Consider the following 24,757-nt stretch of genomic DNA (forward strand, 5'->3'; position numbering starts at 1 on the left):
AAGTTCGCTATCTCGTTACCTCTAACTCCTGCATGACCTGGTTCCCAAATGATGCGTACTGAGCCGTTTTGATAGTAGTTGTTGATTGAATTTATAAATTTCAATACGTTTATGAAATTACTATTTTGGATGTTATATATTTTATAGGGGTCTTAATGTCCGTTAGGACGTTTGTGGTCTCGTGTTGGCATTAAACCAGTTCAGACGCTCTCGCCGGGACCTCCGCTTGAAGGGTCGTATTGTAATCGGGCAAGGGGATGTGTGTTTGATTCTTCAATAAAAAGTCCCACTCCCGCTCTCTCCTCTAGCACAAAGCCGTCTGTATACCAACAGTCTCCAGTCGGTATTAGCGGTACCTGTAAAATTTTTTGATGGTATTAAGCATGGCCTTTGTTTATCCACTAATTCGTCGCCCTGAGCCTTAAGGCCGCGACATCCGCTTTATATAGTATCTGAAAATCTATTATGTGCACAAATAGAATTGTCCCTAATACCCTAGTTGGTGTTGTCCTCGTTGCGCCGCAGATACAAAAACAGCACATTCGTTGGACTTTCTATAATATTTTGGTATTACATTTCTTATCCATAGATGTCCACAAGACTACTGATGCGCATGTTAGAACAGGTCTAATTACGCTTTTGATTAGCCAGTGTGTCATATTTGGGTTGAAACCCCATTTTGAGCCTATAGCCCTTTTACACGTTGCCCAACATCTATGAACTTTGTTTGCTCTTTCATGGATGTAATCCCTCCAATTAAGTTTCCTGTCTAGAATAACACCCAGATATTTAACCTTATTTGAAATATTCATTGTCTTGTTCAGGAAAACCAGTTCATCGAATTGATACAGTTTTCTTTTTCTAGTGAAAAGGCATACCTCATTTTTTCAGGTTAACGTTAAGAACTCCTGGCCTGACCCAGTTGTATGCACGTTTCAGAGCCGATTCGGACCTTCGGCACTGAAAGTTGGCGTTCTTTCCCCTCAGAAGAATTATAATGTCGTCTGCATAGCAGACTGGTTCAAAACCATCATTTGTTAAAGTCCTTAGAAGACTGTGGAGTTCCTAGGCATACTATGTCCCTTATGTTAAGGTCATATATCCCACAACTTACCCATCTATTCCTTAGCATATGGTTTATCCAGTCCATTAGGGCCCGGTCGACCTGGAAATTGTCTAAGGATTGGATGAATGCATCTGTGCTGACGTTGTTGAAAGCGACTTCGATGTCAATGCATACTGCTAGTGTATACATCTTTTTATCGAATGTGGTGTACAACCTCATGTAATGCGGTCTCCATTGAACGTCCTTTAACGTATGCATGCTGTTTATATTTAAGCATATGGTTTGCAATCCTGCTATTAATCATGGTATCGATTGTGCGTTCCATGGTTTTGAGTAAGAACAATATTAGACTTATAGGTCGATAAGACTTGGGTATTGCGTAGCTTTCCTTCCCAGGTTTGGGTATAAAAACTACTGTCGCTTCCTGCCAGGCTTTTGGGGCATACGCAAACTTTAGGCACGCGTTGAAAATTCCGGCTAAGTTGGACGAAATATAATACACTTTCTTTCGGAACAGAGCCGGGAAGACCATGTCTGGCCACGTCAGCACAGATGCATTCATCCAATCCTTGGACAATTAACAACAATTAATTAACCAACGATAGTTTTGAACCAGTCTGCTATGCAGAGGACGTAATAATACTTCAAACGGGAAAGAACCCTAACTTGCAGTGCCGAAGGTCCGAGTCGGCTCTGAAACTTTCACACAACTGGGTCAGACCAAGAGTTCTTAACATAAACCCAAAACAAGTAAAAAAACATTAAGTTCGGCCGGGCCAAACTTTTAATGCCCTCCACCTTAGGGTAAAAGAAACATTAGAAGAAATGTGGCAAAAACCATTAAAATGCCGATTATGGGGAGGTACCGTTATATGGGGGCTATACCAAAACGTGGACCTATAACTACAATGTTTCGCCACCGGAGCTGGAACCCATTATGACCCACAAATACCAATTTTTAGACAAATCAGTGAAAAAATGTGGCAAAAACCATCAAAATACCGAATATCGGGAGGTACCGTTATATGGGGGCTATATCAAATCATGGACCCATGCATGCAATGTTTCGCCACCGAAGCTGGAACCAATTATGACCAACAAATACCAATTTTCGAACAAATCCCTGAAAAAATGTGGCAAAAATCATCAAATTACCGAATATCGGGAGGTACCGTTATATGGGGGCTATACCAAAACGTGGACCTATAACTACAATGTTTCGCCACCGGAGCTGGAACCCATTATGACCTACAAATACCAATTTTCGAACAAATCCGTGAAAAATGTGGCATAAATCATCAAAATACCGAATATCGGGAGGTACCGTTATATGGGGACTATACCAAATTATGGACCCATACATGCAATGTTCCGCCACCGGAGCTGGAAACCATTATGACCCACAAATACCAATTTTTAGACAAATCGGTGAAAAAATGTGGCAAAAAAAACTAAAATACTAAATATCGGGAGGTACCTTTATATGGGGGCTATACCACAACGTGGACCTATACATGCAATGTTTTGCCACACGCTCAGGGACCCGCTATGACCTACAAATACCAATTTTAAGACAAATCCGTGAAAAAATATGGCATAAATCATCAAAATACCGAATATCGGGAGGTACCGTTATATGGGGACTATACCAGAACGTGGACCGATATATCTCATTTTCAATACCAACCATCCTAGACACAATGCAAATAGCTGTGCTAAATTTTGGAGCTCTACGTCAAATAATGTGGGCTGTATCGTGATTTCAACAGACAGACGGACAGACAGACGGACAGACAGACAGACGGACATCGTTAAATCGACTTAGAATTTTATGCTGATTATGAATATATATACTTTATGGGGTCTAAAACGAATATTTAGGGATGTTACAAACGGAATGACAAAGTTAATATACCCTCCTTTCCAAGGTGGAGGGTATAAAAATGAGATATGTCTTTTCGCTAGGAAAAGAAAACTGGATCAATTCGATAAACTGGTGTTCCTGTACAAGACAATGAATATTTCCAATAAGGTTAAATATCTGGGTGTGATTCTGGATAGGAAACTTAATTGGAGGGATCACATCGAAGAAAGAGCAAACAAGGCTCATAGATGTTGGGCAACGTGTTAAAGGGCTATAGGCTCAAATGGGGTTTCAATCAAAATATGACACACTGGCTAATCAAAAGCGTAATTAGAACTGTTCTATCATACGCATCAGTAGTCTGGTGGATAGCTATGGATAACAAATGTAATTCCAAAATATTACAGAAAGTTCAACGAATGTGCTGTTTATGTATCTGCGGCTCAATGAGGACAACACCAACTAGGGCATTAGAGGCTATTCTATTTGTGCACCCTGGAGATATTCATATACGGTATAAAGCTGACGACGTGTCCTTAAGGCTCAGGGCGACGAACGAGTGGATAAGCAAAGGCCACGCTACATACCATCAAAAAAATTAGCAGGTACCGCTAACGCCGACTGGAGACTGTTGTTATACAGACGGCTCTGTGCTGGAGGAGAGAGCGGACTGGGACTTTTTATTCCAGAATCAAACACCGTAATCTCTTTCCGCTTGCCTGATCACAATACGATCCTTCCAGCGGAGGTCCGGGCGATTGCAGAGCGTCCCAACTGGCTTAACGTCAACACGAGATCGGCTACCGCAAACGTCCTAACGGACATTAAAATCGCTATATAAGATGTAACATTCAAAATAGCATCTTTACAAACTGTATTAGAATGTATAAATTCAATCAACAACTACTATCAACACGGCTCAGTATGCATCATATGGGTACCAGGTCATGCAGGAGTTAGAGGTAACGAGATAGCGGAATTAGAAACAATAAAGGTAGACAATCCAGTGTCGCTTAATGCGTCAAGTCTAGTGTTAAATACATTGACAAAAACGCCCACAAATCCCTTTTGAACAATGAGGACGTAGGGAAAACCAGAAAAATCCTATGGAGCGATCCCAATGAGATAAATACTAGTTAAAAGGTGATTAGTGAGGTAACAGGCATCCTTACGGGGCACCTGGGCCTACAAGCTCATCCGTACAAGATAGTATGTGCATATAAGAGCATATGATGGGCAGGCGGGGAAGAAGACGAAACATTGGAATATTTTCGGTACCAATGACCAGCGTTTGCAAATATCAAATCCCAATTCTTAGGAAACGACTCCATACCAGACCTTAATCAGATCATGGTACATGATATGAACAGTGATGGAATTTCATAAAGGCAACTGCATTTCACATATACCAGACTGTAAATTTTCAAAAACCCTCAGTCAACACAACAGGTCTGCCTGGATTAAGAATATGTCCAGCCGAGCATGCTGCGAACTATTTCGCCCCTCTTTTCAACCTCAACCTAACCTAACCATACGTTCCCTTGCTTGCAAATATATATATATATATATATATATATATATATATATATTTCTGGTTTGAAAAGAAGGGCGAAATAGTTCGCAGCATGCTCGGCTGGACATATTCTTAATCCAGGCAGACCTGTTGTGTTGACTGAGGGTTTTTGAAAATTTACAGTCTGGTATATGTGAAATGCAGTTGCCTTTATGAAATTCCATCACTGTTCATATCATGTACCATGATCTGATTAAGGTCTGGTATGGAGTCGTTTCCTAAGAATTGGGATTTGATATTTGCAAACGCTGGTCATTGGTACCGAAAATATTCCAATGTTTCGTCTTCTTCCCCGCCTGCCCATCATATGCTCTTATATGCACATACTATCTTGTACGGATGAGCTTGTAGGCCCAGGTGCCCCGTAAGGATGCCTGTTACCTCACTAATCACCTTTTAACTAGTATTTATCTCATTGGGATCGCTCCATAGGATTTTTCTGGTTTTCCCTACGTCCTCATTGTTCAAAAGGGATTTGTGGGCGTTTTTGTCAATGTATTTAACACTAGACTTGACGCATTAAGCGACACTGGATTGTCTACCTTTATTGTTTCTAATTCCGCTATCTCGTTACCTCTAACTCCTGCATGACCTGGTACCCATATGATGCATACTGAGCCGTGTTGATAGTAGTTGTTGATTGAATTTATACATTCTAATACAGTTTGTAAAGATGCTATTTTGAATGTTACATCTTATATAGCGATTTTAATGTCCGTTAGGACGTTTGCGGTAGCCGATCTCGTGTTGACGTTAAGCCAGTTGGGACGCTCTGCAATCGCCCGGACCTCCGCTGGAAGGATCGTATTGTGATCAGGCAAGCGGAAAGAGATTACGGTGTTTGATTCTGGAATAAAAAGTCCCAGTCCGCTCTCTCCTCCAGCACAGAGCCGTCTGTATAACAACAGTCTCCAGTCGGCGTTAGCGGTACCTGCTAATTTTTTTGATGGTATGTAGCGTGGCCTTTGCTTATCCACTCGTTCGTCGCCCTGAGCCTTAAGGACACGTCGTCAGCTTTATACCGTATATGAATATCTCCAGGGTGCACAAATAGAATAGCCTCTAATGCCCTAGTTGGTGTTGTCCTCATTGAGCCGCAGATACATAAACAGCACATTCGTTGAACTTTCTGTAATATTTTGGAATTACATTTGTTATCCATAGCTATCCACCAGACTACTGATGCGTATGATAGAACAGTTCTAATTACGCTTTTGATTAGCCAGTGTGTCATATTTTGATTGAAACCCCATTTGAGCCTATAGCCCTTTAACACGTTGCCCAACATCTATGAGCCTTGTTTGCTCTTTCTTCGATGTGATCCCTCCAATTAAGTTTCCTATCCAGAATCACACCCAGATATTTAACCTTATTGGAAATATTCATTGTCTTGTACAGGAACACCAGTTTATCGAATTGATCCAGTTTTCTTTTCCTAGCGAAAAGACATATCTCATTTTTATACCCTCCACCTTGGAAAGGAGGGTATATTAACTTTGTCATTCCGTTTGTAACATCCCTAAATATTCGTTTTAGACCCCATAAAGTATATATATTCATAATCAGCATAAAATTCTAAGTCGATTTAACGATGTCCGTCTGTCTGTCTGTCTGTCTGTCCGTCTGTCTGTCTGTCTGTCCGTCTGTCTGTTGAAATCACGATACAGCCCACATTATTTGACGTAGAGCTCCAAAATTTAGCACAGCTATTTGCATTGTGTCTAGGATGGTTGGTATTGAAAATGAGATATATCGGTCCACGTTCTGGTATAGTCCCCATATAACGGTACCTCCCGATATTCGGTATTTTGATGATTTATGCCATATTTTTTCACGGATTTGTCTTAAAATTGGTATTTGTAGGTCATAGCGGGTCCCTGAGCGTGTGGCAAAACATTGCATGTATAGGTCCACGTTGTGGTATAGCCCCCATATAAAGGTACCTCCCGATATTTAGTATTTTAGTTTTTTTTGCCACATTTTTTCACCGATTTGTCTAAAAATTGGTATTTGTGGGTCATAATGGTTTCCAGCTCCGGTGGCGGAACATTGCATGTATGGGTCCATAATTTGGTATAGTCCCCATATAACGGTACCTCCCGATATTCGGTATTTTGATGATTTATGCCACATTTTTCACGGATTTGTTCGAAAATTGGTATTTGTAGGTCATAATGGGTTCCAGCTCCGGTGGCGAAACATTGTAGTTATAGGTCCACGTTTTGGTATAGCCCCCATATAACGGTACCTCCCGATATTCGGTAATTTGATGATTTTTGCCACATTTTTTCAGGGATTTGTTCGAAAATTGGTATTTGTTGGTCATAATTGGTTCCAGCTTCGGTGGCGAAACATTGCATGCATGGGTCCATGATTTGATATAGCCCCCATATAACGGTACCTCCCGATATTCGGTATTTTGATGGTTTTTGCCACATTTTTTCACTGATTTGTCTAAAAATTGGTATTTGTGGGTCATAATGGAGGTAACGAGATAGCGGAATTAGAAACAATAAAGGTAGACAATCCAGTGTCGCTTAATGCGTCAAGTCTAGTGTTAAATACATTGACAAAAACGCCCACAAATCCCTTTTGAACAATGAGGACGTAGGGAAAACCAGAAAAATCCTATGGAGCGATCCCAATGAGATAAATACTAGTTAAAAGGTGATTAGTGAGGTAACAGGCATCCTTACGGGGCACCTGGGCCTACAAGCTCATCCGTACAAGATAGTATGTGCATATAAGAGCATATGATGGGCAGGCGGGGAAGAAGACGAAACATTGGAATATTTTCGGTACCAATGACCAGCGTTTGCAAATATCAAATCCCAATTCTTAGGAAACGACTCCATACCAGACCTTAATCAGATCATGGTACATGATATGAACAGTGATGGAATTTCATAAAGGCAACTGCATTTCACATATACCAGACTGTAAATTTTCAAAAACCCTCAGTCAACACAACAGGTCTGCCTGGATTAAGAATATGTCCAGCCGAGCATGCTGCGAACTATTTCGCCCCTCTTTTCAACCTCAACCTAACCTAACCATACGTTCCCTTGCTTGCAAATATATATATATATATATATATATATATATATATATATATATATATATATATATATATATATATATATTTATATTTATTTGTTTCCGAATCCCACTTGATTTTCCTGTCCACGATACTCCAAAACGTGACGTCCAACATAATCCATAACTTCCTTTATTTCATGGATAGGCCCGTTTTGACCCTCTCACCAATTCAGCTGAACTTTTAAATGGGTGTTTTTTTATTTTTCTCACAATTTGTTGATCAGTACGGACTGAAGTTTTTACGGCCTTCATCCGTTATAGACTGTTACTACTAAATTAGTTTCTTAAAACCGAGTTAGTATACGAGAAATCACAGAAATATTTCTAGGGAATCATTTTCTACCATAGCTTGTTTTCATAGTCACTGATAATTTGCTGTTTTATTCATGTATTGTATTTGCTTCTAGCCATTTTTAAACTTTATTGGACAATATTTAAAAAACGAAAACAAACACGTGCTGTTGTAAAAAAAACTTCTCAAAAATGACTTATGACGAAATTATTGAAGGAAGAAAAAAGCGATAAGTATAACAGTAAAAACAACTGAAATTACAGCGATCATATGAATGGACCACTGTGTTGCATTTGTTTTGTCCAAGCCAAAATAGCCAAAAGCTTCGCGGGACACATAAATTGTAATCTTGTATGAAACTACAAATAAAGAAAATGAAAAAAAAAAAAATTCTTTATATTTGGCTGGAAAACCACAAGCGGCTATCGTTAGAGCACTCCAGCTTATAAATGTGTATAAATCTTTTGTGTCTCGTATCATCGCAAAATGATCGTGTTTACTTGCCAAAGAGGTCTGGTGAAAATGTGCACCTTTGCCACCAGAACTAAAGCGCCTTCCATTATGATGGTGTGGGCCGCCATAACAGCCGATGGTCGCTCTTCCCTCGTATTAATCGACCGTGGCATCAGAATAAATGCCAAATATTTTCGCGAAAATATTCTGGAGGGTGTATTAAAGCCTTGGGCACGCAAACATCTTGGCCGCAAATCTTGGACATTACAACAGCACTCCGCACCATCGCTCTCAGCACGCGTCATCCAAGAATGGTTACAAAATGAGGTGCTTCGTTTCATTTCTAGCGCACAATGGCCACCAAAATCTCCGGATACCAATCCGTTGGACTACTGTGTCTAAAAAAATACCAACGTACCGATCACCACAAGCAAGCGCTTCGCCGGGAATGGTCCAAAATACCGCAGAGTAACATTCGGGCAGCGTGTGACGGTTTCATTGGCCGTTTGTAGGCCAAATTTCGTGAAAAAAAGGTTACCAATTCGAATAAATCTAAGCTAAAATCCAAAATTTGATGGTATATTAGACATTTTCTGCTTTCATTAAAAAAAATTAAAAGAAATCTGAAAAATAAGGCGTTTGTCTTTGTTGCAGTTTTTTATCTCATATATATAAACTGGTGGCCAAAACTAAATCAACTGAAATTACAAGGAGAATGAATGCCCTGCAACTTTTTTTAAAAATTAAGATAATGAGAAAGTTTTTCTAGTTTTAAATTAGGCACTTTATTCACTTTATAAAAACTTATAACATAAAACCAAATTTAATTTTTATATAAAAAATAATGTATGGTAAAATCAATTAACCCGATTTTGGCTTGGACAAAACAAATGCAACACAGTGGTCCATTCATATGATCGCTGTAATTTCAGTTGTTTTTACTGTTATACTTATCGCTTTTTTCTTCCTTCAATAATTTCGTCATAAGTCATTTTTGAGAAGTTTTTTTTACAACAGCACGTGTTTGTTTTCGTTTTTTAAATATTGTCCAATAAAGTTTAAAAATGGCTAGAAGCAAATACAATACATGAATAAAACAGCAAATTATCAGTGACTATGAAAACAAGCTATGGTAGAAAATGATTCCCTAGAAATATTTCTGTGATTTCTCGTATACTAACTCGGTTTTAAGAAACTAATTTAGTAGTAACAGTCTATAACGGATGAAGGCCGTAAAAACTTCAGTCCGTACTGATCAACAAATTGTGAGAAAAATAAAAAAACACCCATTTAAAAGTTCAGCTGAATTGGTGAGAGGGTCAAAACGGGCCTATCCATGAAATAAAGGAAGTTATGGATTATGTTGGACGTCACGTTTTGGAGTATCGTGGACAGGAAAATCAAGTGGGATTCGGAAACAAATAAAAGCAATATATATATATATATATATACCATATATATATATATATATAATATATAATATAATATAATATATATATATATATATATATATATATTGCTTTTATTTGTTTCCGAATCCCACTTGATTTTCCTGTCCACGATACTCCAAAACGTGACGTCCAACATAATCCATAACTTCCTTTATTTCATGGATAGGCCCGTTTTGACCCTCTCACCAATTCAGCTGAACTTTTAAATGGGTGTTTTTTTATTTTTCTCACAATTTGTTGATCAGTACGGACTGAAGTTTTTACGGCCTTCATCCGTTATAGACTGTTACTACTAAATTAGTTTCTTAAAACCGAGTTAGTATACGAGAAATCACAGAAATATTTCTAGGGAATCATTTTCTACCATAGCTTGTTTTCATAGTCACTGATAATTTGCTGTTTTATTCATGTATTGTATTTGCTTCTAGCCATTTTTAAACTTTATTGGACAATATTTAAAAAACGAAAACAAACACGTGCTGTTGTAAAAAAAACTTCTCAAAAATGACTTATGACGAAATTATTGAAGGAAGAAAAAAGCGATAAGTATAACAGTAAAAACAACTGAAATTACAGCGATCATATGAATGGACCACTGTGTTGCATTTGTTTTGTCCAAGCCAAAATCGGGTTAATTGATTTTACCATACATTATTTTCTATATAAAAATTAAATTTGGTTTTATGTTATAAATTTTTATAAAGTGAATAAAGTGCCTAATTTAAAATTAGAAAAACTTTCTCATTATCTTAATTTTTAAAAAAAGTTGCAGGGCATTCATTCTCCTTGTAATTTCAGTTGATTTAGTTTTGGCCACCAGTTTATATATATGAGATAAAAAACTGCAACAAAGACAAACGCCTTATTTTTCAGATTTCTTTTAATTTTTTTTAATGAAAGCAGAAAATGTCTAATATACCATCAAATTTTGGATTTTAGCTTAGATTTATTCGAATTGGTAACCTTTTTTTCACGAATTTTGGCCTACAAACGGCCAATGAAACCGTCACACGCTGCCCGAATGTTACTCTGCGGTATTTTGGACCATTCCCGGCGAAGCGCTTGCTTGTGGTGATCGGTACGTTGGTATTTTTTTAGACACAGTAGTCCAACGGATTGGTATCCGGAGATTTTGGTGGCCATTGTGCGCTAGAAATGAAACGAAGCACCTCATTTTGTAACCATTCTTGGATGACGCGTGCTGAGAGCGATGGTGCGGAGTGCTGTTGTAATGTCCAAGATTTGCGGCCAAGATGTTTGCGTGCCCAAGGCTTTAATACACCCTCCAGAATATTTTCGCGAAAATATTTGGCATTTATTCTGATGCCACGGTCGATTAATACGAGGGAAGAGCGACCATCGGCTGTTATGGCGGCCCGCACCATCATAATGGAAGGCGCTTTAGTTCTGGTGGCAAAGGTGCACATTTTCACCAGACCTCTTTGGCAAGTAAACACGATCATTTTGCGATGATACGAGACACAAAAGATTTATACACATTTATAAGCTGGAGTGCTCTAACGATAGCCGCTTGTGGTTTTCCAGCCAAATATAAAGAATTTTTTTTTTTCATTTTCTTTATTTGTAGTTTCATACAAGATTACAATTTATGTGTCCCGCGAAGCTTTTGGCTTGTCTTTGGATAAATTGAGTTATAAGTGAATATATACATTTTTATACTACAATTCATAACAGTTCAGCTAAGGTATATTAATAAATATCTTATTTTAAGTTAATTTTAATATATGTAGGTATGCGTTAATTCATGCAAAAAGCGTTATTGCGAATTTAATAAATGTATTTTGAAAACTGTTTTTCTCTTAGATTTATTGCTTATACTAAGATGGGGTACTGGTAGCTCGTTCAAAATTAATGGTTCTCGCGGCTAGGGTTCTTCTGCCATATTTGTTTTGGAACCTTGGGATATGGTATCTTCCTTCAACTGGTCTTCTTGTGTTTTGGGCATGGCTAAGATGTTGTAAAAAATTTGTATCTTCTGAAAATTCATTTAATATTGTGGCTTTGTATGTTAAGGATGTGTAAGTTTTTGCAGAGTGTATTGTTATTTTCCAATTGACTATTTCTGGAAATTGTAGACCGCATGTTGTTGTGTACTGTCGGAGTTATTCGCTGCGAAGGATGATTCGTATTCGGTTGTCCTTGGTATTAGTCTGGTGTTCGTATCATATTTTGAATAATTTTCAATATGCTGTTTTGTGCAGCTTGCAATATTCTACAATTTGCAGCATTTCCCCATGCTGTTATACCATGTCGCAAGTATGATTCCGCAAGCGAAAAGTAAGCTTGCCTTACGATATTATATGGTGCACAGTTATTCCGAACCTTGTCAATGTGTAGTTTCCACTTGAAATGACTATCTAGGATAATACCAAGATAGTTGTACTTATCAACGACTTCAATTTTGGTTGTGCACGATTCCACAAAATCGTTCATACTTTGATTTTTGTGTTGACTGTCGTAATTATGGAAGATTATGGATATTTCCATTTTGGGAATATGTTTGGCCTAAAGTGCATAAGTTTTGTCTTATTTGCATTAATAACTAATCCATTATAATGACACCACTTAGAAACCAGATTCATTTCGTTTTGCATTCTTGATGAGGCTCTTTGGATTCATTTATCTGCCACTATTATCGCAGTGTCATCGGCATATGTAAAAGTTATACTGTCTTGGAGATATTTCACCATATCGTTGGCATAAATGATAAATAGTATGGCTCCAAGCATCGATCCTTGTGGTACTCCATACGCTGAACAATATTCATTGCTGTCATGATCATTCATTCTTACTCTGAATCTGCGGCAATATAGATAATTCTCAAACCATTTCAGGCTGTGTCCTCGTATTCCTTTTGTTCCAATATATTCAATAATTTTGCATGTGACAATGTATCAAATGCTTTGCTAAAATCAATAAACATCGCGAGATATTGTTTTTGTTCGCTTAGATTCTGGTTTATTACATTGGCGAAATGTCCCAGGAGCTGGTTAATGTTTTTTCCCTTTTGAAAGACATACTGATTTTTGTTGATGATATTATATTTTTCGATAAACTTGTTTAGCCTTCTTGAAATGATCTCTTCTAAAACCTTCTCTATTATTGACAGTATTGATATGGGTCTGTAATTTTCATATGCCGATTTTGTGCCACTCTTATAAATGGGTCGGATTATTGCAATTTTCAGTAACTGCGGTATGATATTTTCTTTTATACTTCTATTATCCCATCAATACCAGGACTTTTTCGAGGGTTCAGCCCTTTTATTATATTTTTATTTCCTCTTCATTTGTTTCCTCAAGATACATTGTATTTTGTAGACTGGATTGTATGCATGGCAGGATTTCCTTTTCGCATACATGTATGATATTCTCAACGTTTGATTGGAATTGTTGGGCGAAGTTTTCAGTGATATCTGTTATGTTTTGGTTTGGGAAGTTCTTCTTAATAGTTTCGTCTATACTTGGGTTTTTTTCCCTATGATTTGATTTATGGTCTGCCAAGTCTGGCGTATGTTGCCACTACTTTTGGAGAATTCTCTGTAAAAGTAAGCATTTTTGGCAAAAATAATTTTTTTGTTATTTGGTTGTTGAATGTTTTGTAGATTTTTTCATTAACAGTATTTTTGTTTCTGCGATAATTTTTGTACAAGTTATCTCTAATGTTGCAGCATCTTATCAATTCATATGTTAGCCAGGGAAGTCCATTTCTGCTTCTCATTCGTGGCTCAGAGCATTTTTCGTAAATTTCGCAAAAGACATTGTATATATTGTTGAAAAGTTGGTTGGTATCGCTTTCCATTTCTATAAAATTTTTCCAATCAGTATTTTTTATAAGACTATTTACCTTGTTGTTGTTAATTTTGAACTTTTATGTATCATCGGGTTTTCTTGGTATAATTTCCGTTTCAATGCATCAAAATATTGTATAATTATCCGATATTGTTGTGGCAATTATTCCGGTTTTTGAGACGTGTTTTCCATTATGTCTGACGAAAATATGATCTATACATGTTCTACTTCCTCCACATTCATCTTCTCGAGTTTTTCCAGTAATGAGACAATGCAGTCCATGAGATGCGCACATATCTAAGTAGCTTTTAGCTGCTCTGTTATCAACGCTTATGTCGAGGTTCATATCTCCAATAACTATAACGCTTTGTTTTTATTGATATCATAAAGGGACTGATCCAGCTCATTAATAAAACAGTTTACATTCATATTCGGTGGTCTGTAGCAAGGTATTATAGTGATCACATCATTGCTGCTCAATGTTAGCTCCACTTTCATACTTTCGAAATACATTGTATTAAAAATTATGGTTTTAAAATTTATATCCTCATTTATGAACGGTTTAAAAATACCGAGTTATATACATTTATTTGGAAAAATTGGTTTTCATTATCATTTATGTTCGTCTCCGTGAAGGCTATTACTTTTATTTTATTGATTATATTTTTAGTCCATATTAAGAATTCAGTAAATTTTTTTCTGATGGACCTGATATTCATGCATAGTATTGGAAATTTTTGGTTTAAGTCCTTCGCCTCGATTTCATCAAAATTGTTGAATATTTTATTTTGAAGACTCAGGTTTTTCTGTTATATTATTATTTTTTTTTTTTTTGATTGTTAATGTTTTCGTATTAGAGACCGAAAAACAGGTAAAAATAAAATTGTTTACTGCGGTCTTGTTATAAGCTCAATATCGGCAGCATTATTAATTATAGTTTGGTGAGAATATTCATTTCTGCGAGCAAATATGTGTCCATTTTTCACCCAGACATACTTCCAGCCGTTTTCTTTAGCTTTAGTTTTGGCCAACCATAACAATCGCCCGTAAGTCGGTGTTAGCTCATCATTCACGTATATGTACTTATTTGTTGGCACAATACTGTCGCTTAAGACATTCTCATCTACCCTATGTCTCTTTAAATTAGACATCAGCTCTTTCTTTTTATTCATCGATGAGAGCTCCACTATTAGTTTACTATCACACTATCACGCTTGAATTACACCACGAATAACTTTTTTTACGCTTGTGAACAATATAATGCGCTGTCACTGGAATAATTTTAACAGCTGTCGGGAGAGTGGCTTAGCAGTCGGAAGTTGGTTGTAATTTTTTCATCTCACCCTGTATATATAACAAACATATATATTTTTCCCAGGCTTTCAATGTATTATCGGGGAACTTCATCGAACAAAAATGCACTATCCCAATTCTCTTTTTATACCCTCCACCATAATATGGAGGGTATATTAAGTTTGTCATTCAGTTTGCAACACCTCGAAATATACATTTTAGACTCCACAAGGTATATATATTCTTGATCAGCATAAAATTCTATGTCGATTTAGCAATGTCCGTCCGTCTATCCGTCTGTGGAAATCGCTCTAGCTTCCGAAGGAAATGAAGTAGGTTGAGAAAATTTTACTCAAATGTGTATTATGTCTGCAGGACTTTCGGTATTGAAACTGGGCCATGCAGATCCACGTCTTCGTATAGCCCCCATATAAAAGTACCACTCGATATTCGGTATTTTGATGATTTTAGCGACATTATTTACCGGAATTGTTTCAAAATTGGTATTTAAAGTTCGTAGTAGATACTACGACACAAAACAGAAAATGGGCTATGTAGGTCCACGTCATCGTGTAGCCCCCATATGACGGTACCTCCCAATATTCGGTATTTTTATGATTTTAGCGAGATTATTTACCGGAATTATTTCACATTTTGTATTTGAAGTTCGTAATGGATACAATCGCCTATGCCAGAAAATTGTCCACCCTATATTCTTTTTTAAGTTTCGTTTGTAATAGCTTGTGACAAAAATTACCTGTGCAGGTCCACCTCGTCGTATGACCCTAATATACGGCTGCAATTGGTATTTTCAAGATTTTAACAGAATTTTTAACGGATTTCATTTTTTTTTTGAAAATTGCCAAATTTTTACCAAATGGTTGAGGGTATTCAAAGTTTGGCCCGGCCGAACTTACAGCTTCTTTAATTGTTTTCATATGATAAGATTTGAAAATTTTTAAACTTTTACTAATCCCAAAAAGCTTCTTAATTTCCTGATGGCCATGTACGCGAGTATTTTCAAATCTTTCCAAGCTAATATGAACTTGATGGTATATACCTCAAATCTTTGAATAAATACAAATGTCTGGCAACTCTGCTCGCATGCAAGTGTTTTTTTCTGTGTGTTGTCAAACAAATAAAAAATTTAATTAAATTCTCGCAGTTATTGTGTCTTAGAAGTTTTAAATTGTGATTCTTTAAAAATATACATCTCAATATTTTGCAAAAGTGTGAAGTTTTTGTGAAATATAGTGTTTTTATACTATTTTACAAAATTTAATTTTGTGCGCGTTGATCATTTTTTTTTTTTTTTGGTGTTTTAATATTCTTTTCTGTGTTTTGTTATTTACAACGTAGTGTTATTTCTTTTGTCTTTGACGTTTGTGCCTGATTCCCTTTTGCTGTCCTGTACGTATTAAATATTAAATTAGCTTTCCTGAGCATACTTTTAGGCTGTTACTGTAAATTGATTATTACACTATTTCCCTATTCACTGTTTTCTTTAGTATTTCGAATTAACATGGAGTGCTCGAATAAAAATTGTAAAATTACTAATTTTAAAGAACGTTTACTAACGTGTTGGCTATGCGATAAGCATGAACATTTGAAATGTGCCGGTCTTAATGGCCGCCATTTTGATGTTCTTACTGATCGTGAAAAATATGGTTTACGTTGGGCATGTATTGATTGTAGGCCCTTAGAAATTAACTTTTATACTCATTTCAAGGAGTCTAAAACTAAATTAACAGCTTTGAAGAAGGTTTTCGACGAAGCATTTTTAAAGCTTCAGAATTTTGAAAAAAAGTTTAATAATTTTCAATTCCTGGATGGATCTCCGAAACGAAAGAAATCCTCAGTTTTTGTACCTGGTGGTGATTTGATCCGTTTAAATTCACCAGCTGTGGCTCAGCCAAACAACGCTGCCAAATCTTTTGGCTCGGATATCCCACCCTCTATTGATGATAAAACTGTTGAAATAGTTACAGGAAATGCTCCGGTCGAAATGCAATCTTCTCAATTCTTAGCGCCTGCAATTGTTGTTAACTCGTCCATTACAATAGCCAATACTACTCCTGTAATTTCTACTGGTAACACTAATAAGCAAACGTTATCTTCTCCACGTTCGGCAGAACCGTTAAAGGAAGCTTCTGTTGCTGCAGAATCTAATAAGCCTTTCGTTCTGGCCAATTCTCCAGCGGTTATAGGAATAAAATCTGTTCCTGCAGATAAATATAAAAATAATCTATCTGTTTCTGCAGATACTATTAATGAAAAGTCTGTTTCTGCAGACATTAACAATGTAATCCCTACTCCTTCTAATTTAAATGAAAAGTCTGTTTCTGCAGACAATAATAACGAATTCCCTATGTCATTGCCTACGGATCAACTTATTGTTGTAGCGCCGCGTAAAACTATATTTGTGTCCCGATTGCATCCCGATACTACAGTTGATAACCTTCGGTCTTACATAAAAATAAAAATTCCAAATTTACCTGATAATGGCATAAAAATTTTTAAATTTAACACGTCCCAACCTCGCGATATTTCATCATTTAAAATCATTACTCCTGCTAAATTATTTAATCTAATAGTTAATAGAACGTTCTGGCCGGATGGATTATTGGTAAAGGAATTTGTATTTAGGGAAAGAACAACCCCCGTTAATTTACCAGTTAATCTTTCAGTTGTACCATTGTCAAAAAACTAACTAAATCTCTATCTCTTCTTTATCAAAACGTGAGAGGTCTTAACACTAAACTAAGTAATATTTATTTAAAATCCTTTGACTGTGATTTCAAAATTTTGGTATTCACGGAAACTTGGTTAAAACCACAAATTCGTGACACTGAAATTTTATCTGATCAGTATCAAATTTACAGAAAAGACAGATTAAATAAAATGGGTGGAGGAGTTTTCATTGCCGTTCATAATTCTATTGCCTCAGAACGTATTTCTGTTACAGAACACCCTAAGATTGAATTTGTTTGTGTTAAATTAAAATATCTAAATTGTAATTTTATTATAACTTGTTCATATATTCCTCCAAATTCAGACATGGATACCTATCTTATGCATTCAGCCTTAATAAAAGAGGTTTCATTATATCATTCTTCCAACGCGGAAATGATTTGTCTGGGGGATTTCAATCTGCCTAATCTAGCATGGGTCCCAGGAGAAAATATTGTAGATTATGTACCAGTATCTTCTACAGAACTTTCTACTGAGATGTCATCTTTTTGGGAAATCATATTTGAGCAATGTCTTTATCAAATAAATTCTATCTATAATGCGATAGGTAAATTATTAGATTTAATTTTTTCTTCATCCTTAACTTCTTCTGTGTGCAGAAGCCCTCCTTTCTCAGAGCCAGAGGATATGTATCATCCTACTCTTATGGTAGACATTGAACTTAGTAACATTCAAACAGTACATACTTCATCTCAAAATAAGTCGCGTAAGTTAAATTTTGGCAAGGCAAACGTTGATCTGCTGCGTTCTACATTATCCAATATAAATTGGTGTTTTGAAGGTAATTTGGATATTCGTATTTCAAGCTTTTATAAAATAATTAACAATGCATTAGAAACCTCAGTCCCACTTGTAAAAATGTGCTGTGATAGGGGTCCAGTTTGGTTTACCCCACAACTTAGGCGCTTACGTAACATAAAAAGCAGGTTATTTAAAAAATTTAAAAAAATCAATTCTACCAAAAACTTTACTAATTATACAAAAGCTAGAAGTTTATACAACACTGAAAATTCTAAATGTTACTCTGAATACCTAGTCAAGATGAGAAACAGCCTCTATAAAAATCCTAAGAACTTTTATAAATTCGTTAATTCAAAAAGAAAAGTCCGTGAATTTCCCAGTAGTATGCGATTCGGTAGGAGAGAATCGTGTGAACCTAAGGAAATAGCAGACATGTTTGCAGATTTTTTTCAAAGTACGTATTCCAGACATTCCACTAAGGGTGTAAAATACTCTTATAGTATTAATAAGCTTAATCATTTTCCTCATATTATTCTCACATCAGATGAAGTGTTGAAAGGTCTACTTTCATTGAAATGTTCCAATTCACCGGGTCCAGATGGTGTACCGTCTTTCATTTTAAAAGCATGTGCACATGAACAATATCTTCCTCTAACAAGTATTTTTAATACTTCGTTAACCCTAGGTTATTTTCCTTTTATTTGGCGTTCGAGCTTTATTATTCCATTGCATAAAGCTGACAGTAGATGTGTTATTGAAAATTATAGGGGCATTGCAAAACTAAGTGCAATTCCCAAACTTTTTGAGCGTTTGGTTACACAACGAATAACTCATTTCTTTACATCAATAGTATCACCACACCAGCATGGTTTTCTTAAAGGAAGATCAACTTTGACAAATTTATTAGAACTGGTCTCTAATGTTCACACTGGATTCTCAAAAAATCTCCAAACTGATATTATATATACTGATTTCAGCAAAGCTTTCGATACGGTGGTGCATAATTTGTTAATATATAAACTTGACTCAATGGGTTTCTCTACAATTTTCCTAAAATGGATATCGTCTTATTTGCATGACCGTACCCAAAAGGTATCTTTTAATAATACTCTCTCTAAAAATATTACAATATTTTCTGGTGTTCCTCAGGGTAGCCATTTAGGTCCACTACTTTTTGTACTTTATTTAAATGATCTTCCATCTATTATTCGCAACTCAAAAATATTAATGTTTGCTGACGATGTTAAACTTTTCTGCACTCTTGATTCTCACAACGAATCGCTTAATCGGCAACAGGACTTGTATTCTCTTGCACATTGGTGTAGTGTCAATGGAATGTCATTAAATTTAAAAAAATGTAAAAAATTGTCCTTATATAGATCTCAGCATATGAACTACAACTATTTCATAGGTTCTTACAAATTGGATAATGTTGACTCGTTTCTTGATCTTGGTGTCGTATTAGACAATAAATTACGTTTTAATTTACATATTGAGTCTTGTGTTAATAAAGCAAAATCTTTACTAGGATTTATAAAACGTTGGTCAAAGGAATTCGACGATCCTTATGTGACCAAACGCTTATTTATCAGCCTTGTTCGACCTACGTTAGAATATGGCTGCGTACTTTGGAGTCCTTTCTATAAAATATATTCAAAAAAGATAGAGTCTGTACAGGTTCAATTTCTTTTGTTTGCTCTGAGAGGTTTAGGATGGAATTCAAATGAACTTCTCCCACCTTATGAGAATCGGCTTAAACTTATCGATCTTCCTACACTAGAGAAAAGGAGATTAATGCTTAGATGTATTTTTATCATAAAACTTTTGCGTGGTCAAATTGATTCTGAGTTTTTAACTGGTGGAATTAAATTCATTGTCCCCTCGCGAAATACGCGTTATTACATACCACTTAAACTAACATTAGCAAAATCGAACTACGAAATAAATAATCCTCTCCGAAGTTTATGTGCTGATTATAATAAATTATATAACACGATTTCTTTGTGTGAACCCTTGCATGTCATAAAAAACTGTATCCTACGTTCTTAGTTTATAAAATAGTTGCCAGACTTAGAGACTTAGATTCTGTGATTTAGTATTTGTATTGTTTAGTTTTACTTTAGTTTAGATACTTTAATTCTTTTTAATTGTTATACCGGCTGATGTTCTAATGTAGCCGGTTTCCCAAGTCTACTAACCCCCTATAATCCGGACTATGGGGTGTACGTGCTCCCTACGTTATGGGGAGGTGGCCCTCTCGGTCGGCAGGGGCGGGAAAGTGAGGCGTTGGGGACGATCGAAAAAAAAAAAAAAATTTTGAAGAGACAGACAAACCAGAGTGATTTATGAAAATCTGAATGCAGTCCAATTCAATTGGCCTTATTCCAAAGGCATTGTGGCTTGCGAAAACGTGTTATTCTCTACACGAGCGCTATTATGTATCTTTGGTTCTATCTCGGTTTCACATGCTCCCATTTTCCAAATTCAAATATCATGCTGTTCTCGAAATGTTCCACTTCCAATTTGTCCCACGGTCTTTCCAAATCCGTTTTTTCCACATCCAAAGAAAAAATGTTTGGAGGTAATTAAATTTGACGATAGCAACAACTGATTAAATCTATTGTTGTATTTGTGTTCATGTGTTTTCACATTGAGGTAGTTATTATTATAATTATTATTATTTTCTTCTTTTTGATGTTTTTGACGAAAAAAATTTTTCGATAGTAACAAATGATCAAATCGGTTGACAGCACAAGTTTTCCTTTTTTAGAACCTATTTATATGCCTATACTCTTACTTGTCTTTATCGTTTTATGACTCTCAGCACAAGTCTAACTCTACATCAGAATTACTTTTGTGATGATTTTTATCCTTTTGGTTATTGGACAACAATGATGAATAACTTGTCTCGTGGGAATGATGTTTATGACAGGTTGTCGTCGCTTTAATTTGAGACCTCAATAGAGAAACTCTTTTTTTTTGAATTGATGCAAACTCAAAATTCTTTTTTTATTGGGATGACGATGAGATGCGTCCATTGGACCACTCCAAAACCTAGTCCACTGTGAACGCTCGAAGGGAGATGAAGAATTATGCTCCTTAGAATCAGAATAATACGATTTCGTTCCCAGAAATCGAAACAAATTTCTTGTTTAAAGCTCTTGCCTTATTGAGTTGTTCTTATGTGAAAAGGCAAAATGAGTATGAATGCGATTTTTAAGAGTTGTACTAACACTACAGCGAGCATAGAACCATGTGTATCTTATTTTAACACTTTATTTCTGTAGACAATTGTACTAGTTCAGACGTCAAAAATTGCCGAGTATAGTTTTGTTTGCGATACTGATTCTAGCATATTTCTAATGTCAGTGTCGACAGTTTGTTTTTCTCTTTATCTCTCTTTTTGTTTAACAAATAACATTTTTATGTCATTTGTTTTGTAGATGCATCAAAACAACGCGTTTTTCGGATTGAATTCGTTTCGTGTTTTTGTTATAAGAAAGGTGATTATTCGTTAAATATATGAATAAAATAAATTATAAAAGGTTAATTAAAAAAATATTTTATAAAAATAGAAGTTTGCAATATGAAGAACTGAAATAAAAAAGTGGTGCATTTTAAAGACAGTCAGTTTAAATTTGTACGCTATCCATTTGATTTTGTAATCGTGCTCATTTTAAATTCCTGCTTTCCAGAGAAATATCAACCTGAATACGCAACTGCCGCACATAAGCATGTCGGACAAAGAGCCAGCCCTTCCAAAGGAAAAATAATGCATTTTACTCCCCAAGGTATTCTCCAATACTTGTAATAAATTTCTTTAATAATATAACAAAATTGTGTTTATATTTTTGATAGCTAATACAAAATGTTCTAACAACGCAACACAAGCAGATATATATGTAATATTTCTTCGTTTTGGAAATAACAAATTCATAATTAAAGAAATTTTTCAAATGTTTTGCAGATTCGACAAATGAAAAATCTGAGGGCAGGTAACGCTGAAATTGCGTTCAGCGTAACCTGCACTCAGATTTGGAACAAAGTATTTGGCAGAAATGTTTTTATGGACTTTAATGTAGACGGAAAATTTGTGAAAAGAGGTCTACGAGACTTTGGAAGTGTACTTGTCCCAACAGTAGGTAATACATTTTTGTTTTAAATAAGTAATGCTAACGTATTTTTTATAATACAGGAGTAATATCTGCATTTAACACGTTATCTGACACAATTTCGTTTTCGTTAACGTTCGGCAGAACCGTTAAAGGAAGCTTCTGTTGCTGCAGAATCTAATAAGCCTTTCGTTCTGGCCAATTCTCCAGCGGTTATAGGAATAAAATCTGTTCCTGCAGATAAATATAAAAATAATCTATCTGTTTCTGCAGATACTATTAATGAAAAGTCTGTTTCTGCAGACATTAACAATGTAATCCCTACTCCTTCTAATTTAAATGAAAAGTCTGTTTCTGCAGACAATAATAACGAATTCCCTATGTCATTGCCTACGGATCAACTTATTGTTGTAGCGCCGCGTAAAACTATATTTGTGTCCCGATTGCATCCCGATACTACAGTTGATAACCTTCGGTCTTACATAAAAATAAAAATTCCAAATTTACCTGATAATGGCATAAAAATTTTTAAATTTAACACGTCCCAACCTCGCGATATTTCATCATTTAAAATCATTACTCCTGCTAAATTATTTAATCTAATAGTTAATAGAACGTTCTGGCCGGATGGATTGTTGGTAAAGGAATTTGTATTTAGGGAAAGAACAACCCCCGTTAATTTACCAGTTAATCTTTCAGTTGTACCATTGTCAAAAAACTAACTAAATCTGTATCTCTTCTTTATCAAAACGTGAGAGGTCTTAACACTAAACTAAGTAATATTTGTTTAAAATCCTTTGACTGTGATTTCAAAATTTTGGTATTCACGGAAACTTGGTTAAAACCACAAATTCGTGACACTGAAATTTTATCTGATCAGTATCAAATTTACAGAAAAGACAGATTAAATAAAATGGGTGGAGGAGTTTTCATTGCCGTTCATAATTCTATTGCCTCAGAACGTATTTCTGTTACAGAACACCCTAAGATTGAATTTGTTTGTGTTAAATTAAAATATCTAAATTGTAATTTTATTATAACTTGTTCATATATTCCTCCAAATTCAGACATGGATACCTATCTTATGCATTCAGCCTTAATAAAAGAGGTTTCATTATATCATTCTTCCAACGCGGAAATGATTTGTCTGGGGGATTTCAATCTGCCTAATCTAGCATGGGTCCCAGGAGAAAATATTGTAGATTATGTACCAGTATCTTCTACAGAACTTTCTACTGAGATGTCATCTTTTTGGGAAATCATATTTGAGCAATGTCTTTATCAAATAAATTCTATCTATAATGCGATAGGTAAATTATTAGATTTAATTTTTTCTTCATCCTTAACTTCTTCTGTGTGCAGAAGCCCTCCTTTCTCAGAGCCAGAGGATATGTATCATCCTACTCTTATGGTAGACATTGAACTTAGTAACATTCAAACAGTACATACTTCATCTCAAAATAAGTCGCGTAAGTTAAATTTTGGCAAGGCAAACGTTGATCTGCTGCGTTCTACATTATCCAATATAAATTGGTGTTTTGAAGGTAATTTGGATATTCGTATTTCAAGCTTTTATAAAATAATTAACAATGCATTAGAAACCTCAGTCCCACTTGTAAAAATGTGCTGTGATAGGGGTCCAGTTTGGTTTACCCCACAACTTAGGCGCTTACGTAACATAAAAAGCAGGTTATTTAAAAAATTTAAAAAAATCAATTCTACCAAAAACTTTACTAATTATACAAAAGCTAGAAGTTTATACAACACTGAAAATTCTAAATGTTACTCTGAATACCTAGTCAAGATGAGAAACAGCCTCTATAAAAATCCTAAGAACTTTTATAAATTCGTTAATTCAAAAAGAAAAGTCCGTGAATTTCCCAGTAGTATGCGATTCGGTAGGAGAGAATCGTGTGAACCTAAGGAAATAGCAGACATGTTTGCAGATTTTTTTCAAAGTACGTATTCCAGACATTCCACTAAGGGTGTAAAATACTCTTATAGTATTAATAAGCTTAATCATTTTCCTCATATTATTCTCACATCAGATGAAGTGTTGAAAGGTCTACTTTCATTGAAATGTTCCAATTCACCGGGTCCAGATGGTGTACCGTCTTTCATTTTAAAAGCATGTGCACATGAACCATATCTTCCTCTAACAAGTATTTTTAATACTTCGTTAACCCTAGGTTATTTTCCTTTTATTTGGCGTTCGAGCTTTATTATTCCATTGCATAAAGCTGACAGTAG

Source organism: Musca domestica, unplaced genomic scaffold (assembly GCF_030504385.1).
Source record: "Musca domestica strain aabys unplaced genomic scaffold, Musca_domestica.polishedcontigs.V.1.1 10, whole genome shotgun sequence".
Taxonomy (NCBI): Eukaryota; Metazoa; Arthropoda; class Insecta; order Diptera; family Muscidae; genus Musca; species Musca domestica.